The 15,000-nt window shown below is 45.7% G+C and overlaps 1 protein-coding gene across 1 annotated transcript in view; it reads right to left on the bottom strand.

Moving 5' to 3' along the window:
* Positions 1 to 15,000, bottom strand: part of veph1 (ventricular zone expressed PH domain-containing 1) — a gene marked incomplete at both ends in the record, with an annotated part of 134,352 nt that overhangs the window by 29,595 nt on the left and 89,757 nt on the right. The window lies entirely within an intron of this gene.

Raw genomic sequence — 15,000 nt, 5'->3', positions numbered from 1 at the left:
GTGTGTGTCCGTGTGAATGTGTCGAAACAGAAAGCAGTGGAAACCCAGACCCCCATTACACATCCCCAAAGACCCCCATCACATTGAAAGGGTTATACTTCACATAGCACACATGCACACACTCGCGCGCACGCACGCACGCACGCACACGCACGCACACACACACACACACACACACACACACACACACACACACACACACACACACACACACACACACACACACACACACACACACACACACACACACACAACTTCCACTCCCAGAGCCACTTGAGACCCCAGATATAATGACTCCGTTCTGAGGGATATTTATCTTTTGCTGGTTTGGACAGAACCTTTATAAAAACAAGGAAATGGATGAACATGATAGATTACCATTGTCAGTCTTCATGAGAAAGAACCTGTCCTCTTCTGTGTGTGTGTGTGTGTGTGTGTGTGTGTGTGTGTGTGTGTGTGTGTGTGTGTGTGTGTCCGTGTCTATCCATACAGTATTTCTGACTGCTGTCCTTTATCATAATAACTGTGAGCCCTGCTTAAGTTCCAACACCATCTTAAACATCAAATTCAAGGACCCAACACAGCATCGTTTGAGACACGGATCAAGGTTAATTACTGTTACAACACGGAGAATTTGTACATTTCCCAGGCATAGCTGAAGGTTCGCTTAACGTTATAGCTTTCTCGCTTGCTTGCCGCTGTTGAACATGCATGCACGTGAGCATGCACACATTCTCGAGGACTCACAGATGATGGGAGACACACATGCAGACAGCCAAATATAGATTATTATTTACTAAGGTTAACTAAAAATAATTATATCAAAAGAACTTTGATCATTTATATTCTTACACAAATTCAAGCACTTTCAATGATCCGTGTCTATTTCAAACCTTTCAATGGCTTGATTAGCCTGGTAACCATCCGGATCCGTGAACTCACATTCTGTTAGTTTCGTGGTTCCGTCTGGACTCTGAGCTGTGCACAGTCATTTCAGTGTCTGGACTCTGCGCTGTGCACAGTCATTTCAGTGTCTGGACTCTGCGCTGTGCACAGTCATTTCAGTGGGTGGAAGAATCTGGTTCTTCAGGCAATCAGCATCAGATCCAGTCACATCCTAATCCACTCGTGAGAACGGCGAAAACATCTTTTCCGACGAGAAACTCCGCTCTTGGATACTCCTGTACTTGTTTAATTGTTGTTATTAAGTCTATTTCTGTAATAACTACCTTTATGGCTGTTTAAACTTGACGAACGTTGATGTTACTGCGTGAGGCAGACAGCTATGGAGGCAGCCATTAGTGTTTTGCCAGCGACGTTCCTGATTGGCCGGTTCCGATGTCAACTATGAGGCAGGTCCCTGATTGGCTAGTGCCCTTTGTAATTTCTGGCAGAGGCCAGACGGTCTCGTAGAACGAAACACAATGGCTGCGTTTCCCAAAAGCTTCTTAGCGCTAAGAAGCTTCTTTAACCCTATTTAAGGCCCCCCTTAAGAAGCAAACGCATTTCCCAATTGCTTCTTAGCCTAAGTGGGATGTCAGAGATACGGCCCGCAGGTTTCATCCGGCCCGCGAGATGTTTTGGAATATAAAAAAATATATATATATATATATATTATTATTAAATTCGCACCCCATTATCATGAACTACGTGTGGCTAATAAGCAAGCTAAGGGTTCATTCATAAGTTAATTAACCTGCACTACAAGGAAGTAGCCTATGTCAGTAGGTCATCAGGTGTAAACAAAGCCGCCATGATGCCACGCTGGAATTGAATCGCGCATTCGGCTACCTACCAAAAAACAAAGGAATCAACAAGATGCTGTCGAAAAAGAGAAAGGTTGACACGGAATGCAGGCAGTTTCAAGAGAAATGGAAAGAGCAGTATTTCTTTTGTGAAGTAAATGGGTAAATGAGTCGAATTGATTTTAGTAAAAAAAAAAATCCGGCCCCCATGAGGTCTCAGTTGAACAAATCCGGCCCTCTACCTAATATGAGTCTGACACCCCTGGAAGATGCTCTTTCGTTACGAAGGCATGCGTTTCCCGAAAGCTTCTTAGCGCTAAGAAGCTTCTTTGATCCTTCTTAAGGCTCCCGTAAGAAGCCAACGCGTTTCCCAATTGCTTCTTAGCCTAAAATGATCTTTCGTTAAGAAGGTTGCATTTCACAAAAGCTTCTTAGTGCTAAGATGATCTTTCGTTAAGAAGGTTTTGTAAGAAGGGTCTGGGGCATTCTTAACACCTTCTTAATGACGAAACACTGGCAGATCCAGCCGCGTCAGGCAAAAGGAGATACTTGTGTCCACTGTTCCTCTTGTGTTTTTCCCTTTTTCCTTTCTTTCATGCACCCTTTAGTGTTTAAAATTGGGGAACACTTGAAAGTCTCCCCTCTATGTATGGTTACTTGTGTTTTAAATGTTTTACCGTAGGCTATATTCCTCTAATCAGAATGGATTCCTTTTATAATAAGAATGTTGTGGATTTATATAGCACCTTTCACAGAACCCAAGGTCGCTTAAATTCTGTAGTGTTTCTCGCAATTTTGTTGTATGCTGTGTATATAAAGCATTTGAACTGCAGTCCATGTCTGAAATAAATAATGTTTAATAGAAGAAGTTCTTGTTTAACATGACCACGATTAGGTTATTCTACAACAGTAGAAGTAGTAGCTCAACAGTTTCTCAACCACTGGGTCGTGGCCCACTGGTGGGCTCAGAGTGCCATCTAGTGGGCCACAGAGGACCTCTCACATCGAGATGGTGGACAGCTCCAGTTAACACGTTGAGTGCCAATGACGAGATATCTCGGCTTACAGGATCCAACCGTTGAGTGCCAAGGACGAGATATCTCGGCTTACATAAACATTTTTTTTTTTGACGGTGGGACATCGATCAACCCCTTTTACGTCTCCTATACCAATATTGGAGGAAGAGAATGTGTATAATCTATTTTACCGACCAGCTGGTGGCGACAGTGCTCTCCAGACAGAGACAAAGCCGAGCAAAAACAGCCGCGGGTCCGCTGGAGAAAGCCATTCTCAAGGAAATAGCTGGGCGAAAACGCTTTCGATTTCACACACACACACACACACACACACACACACACACGCGCGCGCGCACACACACACACACACACACACTCGAGTACCTTTGAGCATAAATAAGACCAGAATCGCAAAAGCTTCTTCAAAGCTCTCAGCCAACACCTCAAGAAACGAACAAGCCCGTTTTACAGTAATCCAGACTGCCCGAGAGCGGCCGCGGAGCCAGCAGCAGCAGCACAGACGGAGGGAGGAGTTTGGAGACACACACACACACACACACACACACACACACACACACACACACACACACACACACACACACACAATACAGTATACAGACTTGCCCAAGGGCACCCATAATCACAGGCACGTGAGGTGGTTCTAAAAATCCATTTATCTCAAAACTCTCTGAAAATCTCTGAAACCATGCTGTACTCAACGGCTAATATCTACATAACTACTAACTCTACAAACTAACTCTTTTAGACAGAGAAAGCACACATTCTATTAGTTCTTTTTAGATGATTGGTGTTCACAAAGTCTTAACAGAAAAGAATCCTCGGCTCTTGTAAAATGAGCCAGAATCCTCAAAAAAAAACCTGGCAGAACCTACCTACAGCATTGAAAAAAGGGCTGGCAGTCAATGTGTTAAGATGCTTCTTAACACGTTGACTGCCACTGACGTATTAATACGTCAAAAAAAATCCAGCGGTTCACTGCCATTGACGTATTAATACGTCAATTCGATTTTTTTTTTTTGACGGTGCTACGTGGATCAATGCCCCCCGCGTCTCCTATGGAGATATTGGAAGTATTGAATGTGTATAATCTATTTTACCGACCAGCTAGGTGGCGACGGTCCTCTCCCGACAGAGAGAAAGTCAACCAAAAGCAGCCGCCTCCCGCGGCTGCTTCCTCCATTCTCAAGGAAATGGCTTGGCGATTTTACAGTCAGAAACGAACGAGCCTCATTCTCATACTGTAGGCGGGGACGCTTTCGCGCTGCTGCGGTGGGGGGTTTCAGAAATGGACTGGGTGGGCAGCATAAAGCCTAGAGTCGCACGGGGCTTCATCGGGGCTCTCAAACCCAAGAGACGAGTGAGACCTATCCACACTCGCTGCCAGGGAGGGAGGCTGCTCAAACTCGCTGCCAGGGAGGGAGGCTGCTCAAACTGAGCAGCAGAGCACTCGCTTGTGACAAACGCAGGCTGACAGCCACTAGACACGCCCACGGAGGGAGGAGTTGAAGGAGAGGGCGTTCGGAACTATATTGTTTGGATGTCTGATCTCTCACTGATGCCAAAAATAAATGGTTAAAGTGACTGTTCTGCCTGTTTGATTGAATTTCACAAAACTGCGATTATCTCAGCTTTCACTCTCAGACGCTAAAACCATGCTGTACTCAACGGCTAATATCTACATAACTACTAACTCTACAAACTAACTCTTTTAGACAGAGAAAGCACACATTCTATTAGTACTTTTGTGAACTTTGTGTTGACAAACTCCAAGCAGAAAAGAATCCTCGGCTCTTGTAAAATGAGCCAGAGCTCTCCAGACTATTGAAAGCCGAGCCAAAACTGCAGGGAAAAGCGTGAGGAAGCCATTCTCATACTGTAGGCGAAAACGCTTTCGCGCTGGAGCACAACGGTGGCGCACAACGGTGGGGGGTTCCAAAAATAGACTGGGTGGAACACACTTTGAAACACGCAGCATAAAGCCCAGAATCGCAAAAGCTTCATCAAAGCTCTCAACCGAAACCCCAAGAAACGAGCGAGCCCATCCAGACTCGCCCGACGAGGGGCAGCCAGGCAGCACAGACAACAGAAATTCGCTTGTGACACGCCCGCTGCAGCCACGGAGGGAGGAGGAGAACACACACGGAGGGAGGAGTTTGAAGGAGAGGGGGGTTTCCTGCTGTTATGGAGGAAATTACTGTTCAAAACTATTGTTTAGATGTCTGACGTCTTACTGATGCCAAAAATAAATGGTTAAAGTGACAGTTCTATCGAATTTCACAAAAAGGCATTTTTCTCACCTTTCATTTTCAGACGCTGAAACCATGCTGTATTCAACTGCTAATGCCTACATAACTACTAACTCTACAAACTAACTCTTTTAGACAGAGAAAGCACACATTCTATTAGTTCTTTTGAGATATTTTGTGTTCACAAAATCCTAACAGAAAAGAATCCTCGGCTCTTGAAAGATGAGCCAGAATCCTCAAAAAAAAACCTTGGCAGAAGCTACCTACAGTAAAAAAAAAACTGTTGGCAGTGAATGTGTTAAGAGCCTTCTTTAGTGATGTGTTAAGAAGGCTGTTAAGAAGGCGTTTGGGAAACACCTATTTGGAGTCTTCTTAACTCCTTAAGAAGCTTCTTTGTTGGGAAACGCAGTCAATGTGAGTTCACATGACCGGATGGTTTGCCAGGCTATGGCTTGACTCCCCCCCCCATCAAATTCACAAACTTTCAAGGATTTCAAGGACCCGTGAGAACCCTGTTACCGTAAATTCCGGACTATAAGCCGCACCGGTGTATAAGCCGCACCTGCAAAGTTGACTATTTTTTTCTTATATAAGCCGCACTGGACTATAAGCCGCGGGTGTTTTAATGGTATTTTTATTTATTTATTGTGTTTTAATGTTTAATTACCATATGTAAGGGTTCATGCACAGAGGGGATTGTCGGGAAAGAGATGGCTGTTTGAGGAAGCTCCCATTTATTAACATTTCAACAAAACAACATAACACAACACCACCTGTGTTGTTTTTTACAGTGCACACAGTGTCATACAGTGTCATACAGTGTGGTGAAAAGAGGGCAAGAGAGGAAATTAAAACTTATTATAGTTATATAGGATTTATAGTTAGAAAGAGTGCTAAAAAAGAGAGATTTTTTTTTTTTTTTTTTTTTTTTGAAAAAAAATCCATAGATAAGCCGCACCGTTATATAAGCCGCAGGGGCCAAAAAAGGCCAAAAAACGGGAAAAAAGGTGCGGCTTATAGTCCGGAATTTACGGTAATTGCTTTGACGTTTTCTGATGACCCCTGTAAGAGCGCGAACAATACAGTATTTCTTGCCGAACCCTAGTTAAGCTCCCACACACACACAGCCCAGAGGTAACTGGATTTGAGAGAGCGTAGGAAAAACAAGGTAGCTCTACTGGCTGAGCTACTAGTGTGCTCGCCCTCTTGAACTCTGACCTTTGAGTCCTTCATGTTAATGGGAAGGGATAATGTGATCGTAGTGTGTTTTCTCATTTGGACCACTGAAACATGGGTTAAAGAAAATCCACGTTTTAACACACATAGCTGGTGCACAGGCTATACATCTCCACTCCATACATCTGCTCAGTCTGTGTTCCTGCAACTTAAGTAATTGAGATGAAGGACCTTAGCCTGAGGATACAGACAAACCAGTACCATGTGTGGCTGAGAGAGAGACAGAGGGGGATCAGTGGGTTTACATGAACATTAATATTCTGAATACTGAAGTATTCTGTTCTTAAATAGATCGCAGAGTGAGGGAACCTGAATATGACCGCGGGGATATGCCGATCGAGACAGCGTGAGAGGGACAGAGGTAGACAAACAGATGGGAGAGGGAGTGAGAGAGAGAGATACACAGCCTGTGAAAGCCGTGATCGTTTCGGTATCGTTACGCCTCGCCTCCTGTTTGAAAGTAGGAGGAGGGAATGGTGTGACATTTTGTTACGCCTTTCGTTCCGCCAGTGGAGGCAGTATCAGCGCCAAATCAACGTCTGTTTAAAAGGATACGCCACGGGAAGACAGGAATCTCAGCCCATTCATAAAAAAATGTCAGGAGGATTAAGGGAAAACCAGCACAGACTGAAATTCTACTATCAGAAATACATTAACCAAAGCATATAATTCAATACAGCAGTGGAATCAAAGGAGAGAGAGAGAAAAACATGCTGTTACTGCAGTCTGTCTAGCCTGAACTTGTGCGTTCCCTTATACAAAAAACAACTAACTTTATAGTATTCTTGTGCATTTACAGTATAGCCTAATAAATAACCTATATCCCAACAAACCTTAACTCCCCTACATGAATATTTTAACAGAATTGATGTTACGGCCGTCACAGAAATAATAAGGGGAAAGGCTGAAATGAAAGCAAAAAGCGATCCGATGCATGACTGCAACATGAGGGCCAGGAGGAATTCTCCGTGCCTACAGTTTATGAGTAAGTAGGTTATCGTATATCAGGCCTGCTCAAACGATGTTGACGTTAGTAGGCTAAATTTACAGACATAATAACATGAACGACCTGTAAGAGGACCTCTCTATCGTTTTTCTCCCAATATGCCCGCAGCAGTTTCCCCAAGTTTTTTTCCTTGTTCTTTCGTCTGATAATCTGTGGCGAGTCGTGGTCTACAGGTGAGGATATCCCCTCTGTTCTGTCAGTCTCTCCTCAAAACCTTCCACAATATTTCTATTTCCTTCCAGCAGGTAGGCTACAGCTGTTCACATCTCCATGGCAACGAAAGAACGTGACGCCTCTTTTGCTTGCGGAAACCCGTCTAAGCATTTTCTGTGTAAAAAGGCAACGCGCGCTCATTTGCGGGCCTTCCTAACGGTTATTGAGATGATAGAGAGAGGTAGCAAAGAAGAGAACAAAGAGAGAAGAGAGAGAGAGTTACAAAGAGCGAGCTGGCCCAGAGAGTCACAAGTGTCCACAAACTCTATGGAGAAGGTTTCTATTAGTGTGTTCGACATTTTAAAAGGAGGAATGAGAAATAAATATGGCCACATAATGGAGATTTGGGAGCTTTGATCTCGGATATTCCCTTAAGGTAAGAATGAGAGAAGATGAAATTATTCCTGACATTTGCTCATTGAATATTATTAGACTTCGTTCCAATGGGCCTTTGGCTTTTGGAGACAGTAAAAAAAAAAAAAAAAAGCATTTCTGTGATTAGACAATCCAATTCATGTCTAAATAAAAGCCAAGCCAATGAAAATAACTTTAACAATATTTGTCGATTACAGATCAAAGTTGCTCTGAGTCATCTCTTCTCCAGCAGAGGAGCGAACGAAAGGGGAGAGAGAGAGAGAGAGAGAGAGAGAGATAGAGAGGGAGAACGAGATTGAAAGACAGCGACAGTGAGTCAGTGGTTGAGCAACGACGACGCTGTGCGGGAGAACACATCAGAGAAGAGGGGGCCAGAATGTGCTGAGAAACACAGTGAGAAAGACGGAGGTATACCTCCAGAGCCAAATCCCCAAACCCACCAAACCTCAAACAGCAGCCTGTGTGTGCCAGACTCACCGCACTGCAACACACCGCTGACAGACCTTAGCACGCTGACAACAGGCAGCCTCAATGATTGACACATGGTTTGAATGAGCTGCAGGGGGAGAGTGTGTGTTTAGAATGAGAAACATGGCGCTGGGCAAGAGGCTTACGTAGACCCAAACAACCACACACATATTTGGTTCATCAAGACCAGGACGTTGGATTCAATAAAAGCCATGAATCAGAGACACAATGGATAGATTATGTGGGTCTGAACACAATCTATCTATCCCTATATAACCTCATCTTCCCCCCTTTCTCTTTCTCCACCTCGCTCCCTCCTCCGGCCATTACTGTTGGTAGAACATAATTATAATGTGATCAAGATGCAGGACCGCTCACAGCCCATGTTGACTTTATGGAATGGATGGAAAGTTGGATTGGATTAACTCTTCATATCCTGCAAAATCTGTCCGTTTTAACTGCAGCAAAACATGGCTGCCGCTGCTCATTGGAGTTCTTAATGCTGTAAAATTCACACGGGTCTGATTATTAAGGAGAGTAGTGACTGCGTTCTAAGATTCAGGTATTGACTGAAATGTAAGCACGTGTGGTTTGTCTGCATAATATGAAGAAGAACCACACTGGACAAGTGTTTGTTAAGTTACGAAAGGCACAACACTTCTACGGTGGTTAGGGTTAGGGTTAGGGTTAGGGTTAACTGTCCCTCCATCGCTCCTTGTTCATTTTGACTAAATGGCGGATGGCAGAGGATTATTTTGGTGTGGTACGTATTTTTTTTATTAACTCATTCACCGCCAAAGACGTCTTTGACGTGTTATCAGCAATGGCCTTCCCCGCCAAGGACGTGTTTGACGTGTTTTTGTTTTTATTGGTGCAGCGCCTGCAGCAAACACTTGCCCAGCCTGTCACACAGACACAGGTCCCTGCCTTCAAAGGGTAGCCGACAGCACGCGATCAAACACATACCGCAGCTGTTGTTTTGAAATTGAGCGAGAGGAAAAGCAGCAAAACGGGTAACGCTTCCTTGTGCAGACAGGAGAAACTACATTGAAACGCCCTCGGCGCGCTGCACGAGCTGGAGTCGCCTTCCTCTGTGCCAGCCATGAGAAAACGGGAGAAAGTAATCAAGAGATGTGTTTGATCATCGGAGGAATGAGGAAATGATCGATCAGTTTGCGAGGGCGGTGAGGACGTGTTGAATAGCCGAGGGGAAAACGGGAACGATCAAATAGCAGAGTTGATATGACAGGGACGAGGACGAGGACCAGAACAAATCAAAAATAAACACAGGAACAGCTAGGCAGCAGCGGGCAGAAGGCACTCACAGCAGCCCGCTGTCCTTCTCAAGAGCTCTTCAGTTGGTTCATGAAATCGCTGGGCTGCGTGCCCTCCAGTGTTGCTCCTGGCCAATCCCAGCGCCACAGGGCGTGGTTATTGCTTATCCTATGTTGGGTTAGAAATCTAAAAGGGGGATCGTGTGTGTGTGTGTGTGTGTGTGTGTGTGTGTGTGTGTCTGTCTGTCTGTCTGTCTGTCTGTCTGTCTGTCTGTCGATGTGTCTGTCTGTCTGTCTGTCTGTCTGTCTGCACACTCACACCGAGTAAACTGTATTGTTGAATGTAAAAAAAAGCACTTCATGTGTGTATATATATATATATATATATTTTTTTTTTGTCATTTGTGTCCTAACGAATAATATTTACATGTCTGATGTCAATACAGTTCAAAATAAAAGAATTGAGAGTGAGTTATGCCTGAGATTGTGCCCTTTTACAAAAATGCTTTTTTCTCCCTTTTCTCTTCCCAGACAGGCTTTTTTGGTGAACATGGGGTGTATAAAAAGGGTTATAAGTAGAGTACAGAACATGCTAAAAGCTAACTTTCTTTTTGGGGATGAAAGTAGAGACTTAGATCTTCATTTCGAGGTATTGGACATCACTGTAGTCCTAGTACAGAATTTACTGTGGGTCTTGAAAGATGACCAAACATTATGGAAATACTTGGCCTGTGCCAAAAATGCCAGTCAGATATTGGCAGTGAATGAGTTAACAAGTGAAAAATGGGGTGAGATACAATTAAACTTGCTTCCAATGCAGTTTCACTTGACAATACCTTGATTCTAGGGAGGGAACGTTTTAAGTTACTTTGCATTGGAAACAAGTGAAATTGTCTCACCTCATTACAGCAATATACTTTTTTCTCTCCTTTTTTCTTTTCAATATTTGGTGAACTTTTTGGGCATTTCTGATGTCAATCTGGCTGATGAGACAACTGTGAACAATGTGAGTGTTGGAGACAGCAGCATGGATGAGAGGAGAGGAGGAGGGGAGAGGATAGGATAAGAGAGGAGGGGAGAGTAGAGGAGGGGAGAGGAGGAGAGGAGATGAGAGGAGAGGAGGGGAGAAGAGAGGAGAGGAGATGAGAGTAGAGGAGGGGAGAGGAGGAGAGGAGATGAGAGGAGAGGAGGGGAGGAGAGGGGAGAGGAGATGAGAGGAGAGGAGGGGAGATGAGGGGAGAGGAGATGAGAGTAGAGGAGGGGAGAGGAGGAGAGGAGATGAGAGGAGAGGAGGGGAGGAGAGGGGAGAGGAGATGAGGGGAGATGAGGGGAGAGGATAGGATAAGAGAGGAGGGGAGAGGAGAGTAGGGGAGAGGAGAAGAGAGGAGAGGAGAGGAGGGGAGAGGAGAAGAGAGGAGGGGAGAGGAGCGGAGAAGAGAGGAGAGGAGGGGAGGGGAGAGGAGAAGAGAGGAGAGGAGGGGAGAGGAGAGGAGAAGAGAGGAGAGGAGGGGAGGAGAGAGGATAGGAGAAGAGAGGAGGGGAGAGGACAGGACAGGAGGGGAGAGGAGAAGAGAGGAGGGGAGAGGAGAGGAGCGGAGTGGAGAGGAGCAGAGCGGAGAAGAGAGGAGAGGAGAGGAGGGGAGAGGAGAAGAGAGGAGAGGAGGGGAGAGGAGCGGATAAGAGAGGTTGGGGGGGGAGAGGAGAAGAGAGGAGAGGAGGGGAGGAGAGAGGATAGGATAAGAGAGGAGGGGAGAGAAGAGAGGAGAGGAGGGGAGAGGAGAAGAGAGGAGGGGAGAGGAGAGGAGAGGAGAGGAGGGGAGGGGAGAGGAGCGGAGAAGAGAGGAGGGGAGAGGAGAGGAGAGGAGAAGAGAGGAGAGGAGGGGAGAGGAGAAGAGAAGAGAGGAGAGGAGGGGAGAGGAGCGGAGAAGAGAGGAGAGGAGGAGAGAGGATAGGATAAGAGAGGAGGGGAGAGGACAGGAGGGGAGAGGAGAAGAGAGGAGGGGAGAGGAGAGGAGAAGGGAGGAGATGAGAGGAGGGGAGAGGGAGGGGAAAGGAGAGCAGAAGAAGGGAGAGGAGAGGAGAGGAGGGGAGAGGAGAAGAGAGGAGATGAGAGGAGGGGACAGGAGAGCAGAAGAGGGGAGAGGAGAGGAGGGAGAGGAGATGGGGGGGAGAGGAGAGGAGAAGAGCGGAGATTAGAAGAGAAGAGAGGAGAGCGGAGAGGAGAGGAGAGGAGAAGAGAGGAGAGGAGAGCGGAGAGGAGAGGAGAGGAGAGGAGAGGAGAGGAGAGGAGAGGAAAAGAGAGGAGAGGAGAAGAGAGGAGACCGGAAAGTGGTGAGATGATGAGAAGATATGAGAGAAAGGGGGAAAGTGTAAAACTGTCCCCTTAATGGAAGAGCAATGGGCGATGTGAATGATCTTAAACAGAGAGGGAGAGGAGGAGAGAGGGCCAGTGGGGGGGGGGGGGGGGTGGAGCCCAGGCGACGAGGAGAGAGGGGAGTGGGGACCAGGAGAAAGGTAAGTGGATGAGAAGTGGGAGTGGAGGAAAGGGGAGTGGAAATGGGAGGAGACAGAGAGTGGGCTGAAGCAGCGCGGGGGGGCGGGCTGGAGGTGGAAAAGTAAACATGACTACATGGCTCTGATAAAGTGAAAAGGTCAAAACCTCTGGCGAGATCTGAGAATAACTGAAGACGTTCGATGTTGTTTTTTTAAGTTGTGGTCTGAGGGAAATGTTCTATGGTCTGTCCTGATTCTAAATATATCTGAACCGTTTGGTTTGACCAAGTAAAACTATTTTTATAAGCATTTTACGAAATGTCTATGGGAAAATCAATTGCGCAAGAAAATCTCTGGTACAGTGCTGAAGCAGGAAGTGACGTTCACTTTGCCTCTCTATATAGTGCACACAGTAAGGAGTTATGCAACACAATGTTAATTATCTAAGTATCAATTTGCTATCAAAATACCATCTCTATTATCAGATAACTATCAAAGTACCACCTGAAGTACCAACTAAATGCGAAGAAATTACCATCTTAATTATCAATCTACTGTCAAAATAGTCCCCTGTCAAAATACCATTTCAAGTAGCAATTACTGACTCCCTCCTCCTCTCTCTCTCTAGGTCTCTCTCTCAACTTCTTCTTCTTCTGCAAGTCTCTCATCTCTCTTCTTTCCCCCTCTGGTGTTTTCTAAGAGTGATGCTCTCTCCCTCGGGTTGGCAGGATGCCATTCAAAACAGGGCAAGCTGGAAATAGCGAGTATCCACGACTCGCTCCATTTAAAACTACCCCCAGCAGCATGGCCGAGCACACACACACACACGCACGCATGCACACTCCCTCACTCACACAAACACACATGCACAAACGCACACACACACATGCACAAACGCATGTGTGGGTCTTGCAACACCGCAGTGGAAAAGCAATCTCATTGTTTGAAACGGTCGTACGGAGCTGTTGCTATTTAAGAGGACAGATGCTGCTCTGGGCATGAGTTTGTAAGTAATTCAGGCTGGTAGTTCTCCATGTAAAAACACATCCCCTGTGAGAATGGCAGAGGTCCCGACATATAAGCCATCTCAAATCTTCTCACATGTCAACTGTTTACCCCCTCGGATCCTATCTGCCCTTCTGCTCCCTCTGCCTTTGCTTTTCTCGCCCCATGCTATGACTTGACTCTTGTCTCTCGCTAATCTGTCTTTCTGCTTTCTCATGAAGAAGAAGACCAAAAAAACAACAACTCAAACATCAGCTCCGTTTGGTTGTATCAACACATGCTCTCACGCTGAAGAAGAAGAAAGGTAAAACAATCACTGCAGTGTGTCTCTCCCCTCACATGTTTCATGTCTCTCCCCTCACAGGCATCCACCTCGCTCGTCCTTCTCGTCCTCCGTATGCACCCCATGCATTCCCTCTTTCCCTCCAACTCTTTTTTTTTTACTTGGTCATCCTGTCTTCCTCCGTGTTCAACGCGGTCTCCATATCTCACACTCTCCTCCTTCTCCTATTGAATTTCTCCTAGCAATACAAACGTTATTAGTCTTTCCTCTCCCAGATTTGATTTTACCCCCCACCTCTCTCCCCCTCCTCCCCTCCATTCCTCTGTCGCCTTATTCGTCTCTTTGCCCTACGTCTTCCTCTTTACTCAGGATGTAAAAACATTCTAAAAACATTGTTAGCATCATTTCCTCTGCTCTGCTTCTGCGTCACATCACCATCTTTTCTCTCTGTCTTTTCTTCTCGCTATCTCCACTCTGCATCCCATAACCCTCTACCCTCCTCTCTCCCCCTTCTTTTCCTCTCCTCTTATGTTACTCCTTAGGGGCCGGGTCCTCTTTTATTTGCCAGTGTTGTTATTATTCTGCTTCCTACAAGGACATCTGCCTTTCCCTGCATGGAAATAAACAAAACCTTGGTGCGTGTCGTACGTGCTACCGCTTTGCAACTTTCACCAAAATGTAGGCCCACGTGAGCGGAGCAATGTTCAGATGCTTGGAGCTGGCAAAAACAATACACTTTTTTTTTTACTATAAAACTATTTAAACTCATCCTACTTTTATTTATTTCTTCTCAATTGACACCAAACGTATGATACTGCATCTTCAGACAAACGATTCAGCCAGATTTTTTAATTATGAAAAATTGGAAATGTGTCCACTGTCCGGGTAGTGCAGCGGTAGATTCCCTGCCTACCAGCACGAGGGTCGCAGGTTCACGCCCCGTGTTACCTCCGGCTTAGTCAGGCATCCATACAGGCATGATTGGCTGTGTCTGCGGGTGGGAAGCCGGATTGAGGGTATGTGTCCTGGTCTCTGCACTAGCGCCTCCTCTGGTCAGTCGGGTTGCCTGGTTGGGGTGGAAGGGAACTGGTCTGATTAGTGTGATCCTCCCAGTCCCACGTGCTACGTCCTACCGGTGAAGCTCCCCGCTGTCAGGTCAAAAGAAGCGGCTGGCAACTGCGCATGTGCCGAAAGAAGCATGGTGCTAGTCTACGGCTCTCCTCAGATCAGCGGAGGGGGTGGAGCAGCGACTGGGGCAGCAGGGGGAAATTGACCAAGTAGAATTGGAAAGAAAATTACGGAAAATCAGAAAAAATGTTTTACTGTAAACAGCTACTGTAAATTCTCCCTAAATAAATATGAAAAAAGTAGTCAAATGTTCACATCACATCATGGTAAATGTAGTGTGTAAAATGTCATAATTGTATCTCAAAACCAGAATCTTTGACAGCATTTTGAATTCTGCCCTCATGTAAAAATATTGCAGGTAACGGAAAAGGTTTTTCACTTATGGAGCAATCGATCTTTGTAAAAACAAATGGCTGTCATCCCTTTCCCTCTTACACCTGCCAGTACAAGCAAGATTAGCTACGTTTACTCTCCTCTTCTTAACATTTAAC

Source organism: Poromitra crassiceps (assembly GCF_964638095.1).
Source record: "Poromitra crassiceps genome assembly, chromosome: 5".
Taxonomy (NCBI): domain Eukaryota; kingdom Metazoa; phylum Chordata; class Actinopteri; order Beryciformes; family Melamphaidae; genus Poromitra; species Poromitra crassiceps.
This window is presented reverse-complemented; position numbering and strand designations above follow the sequence as displayed.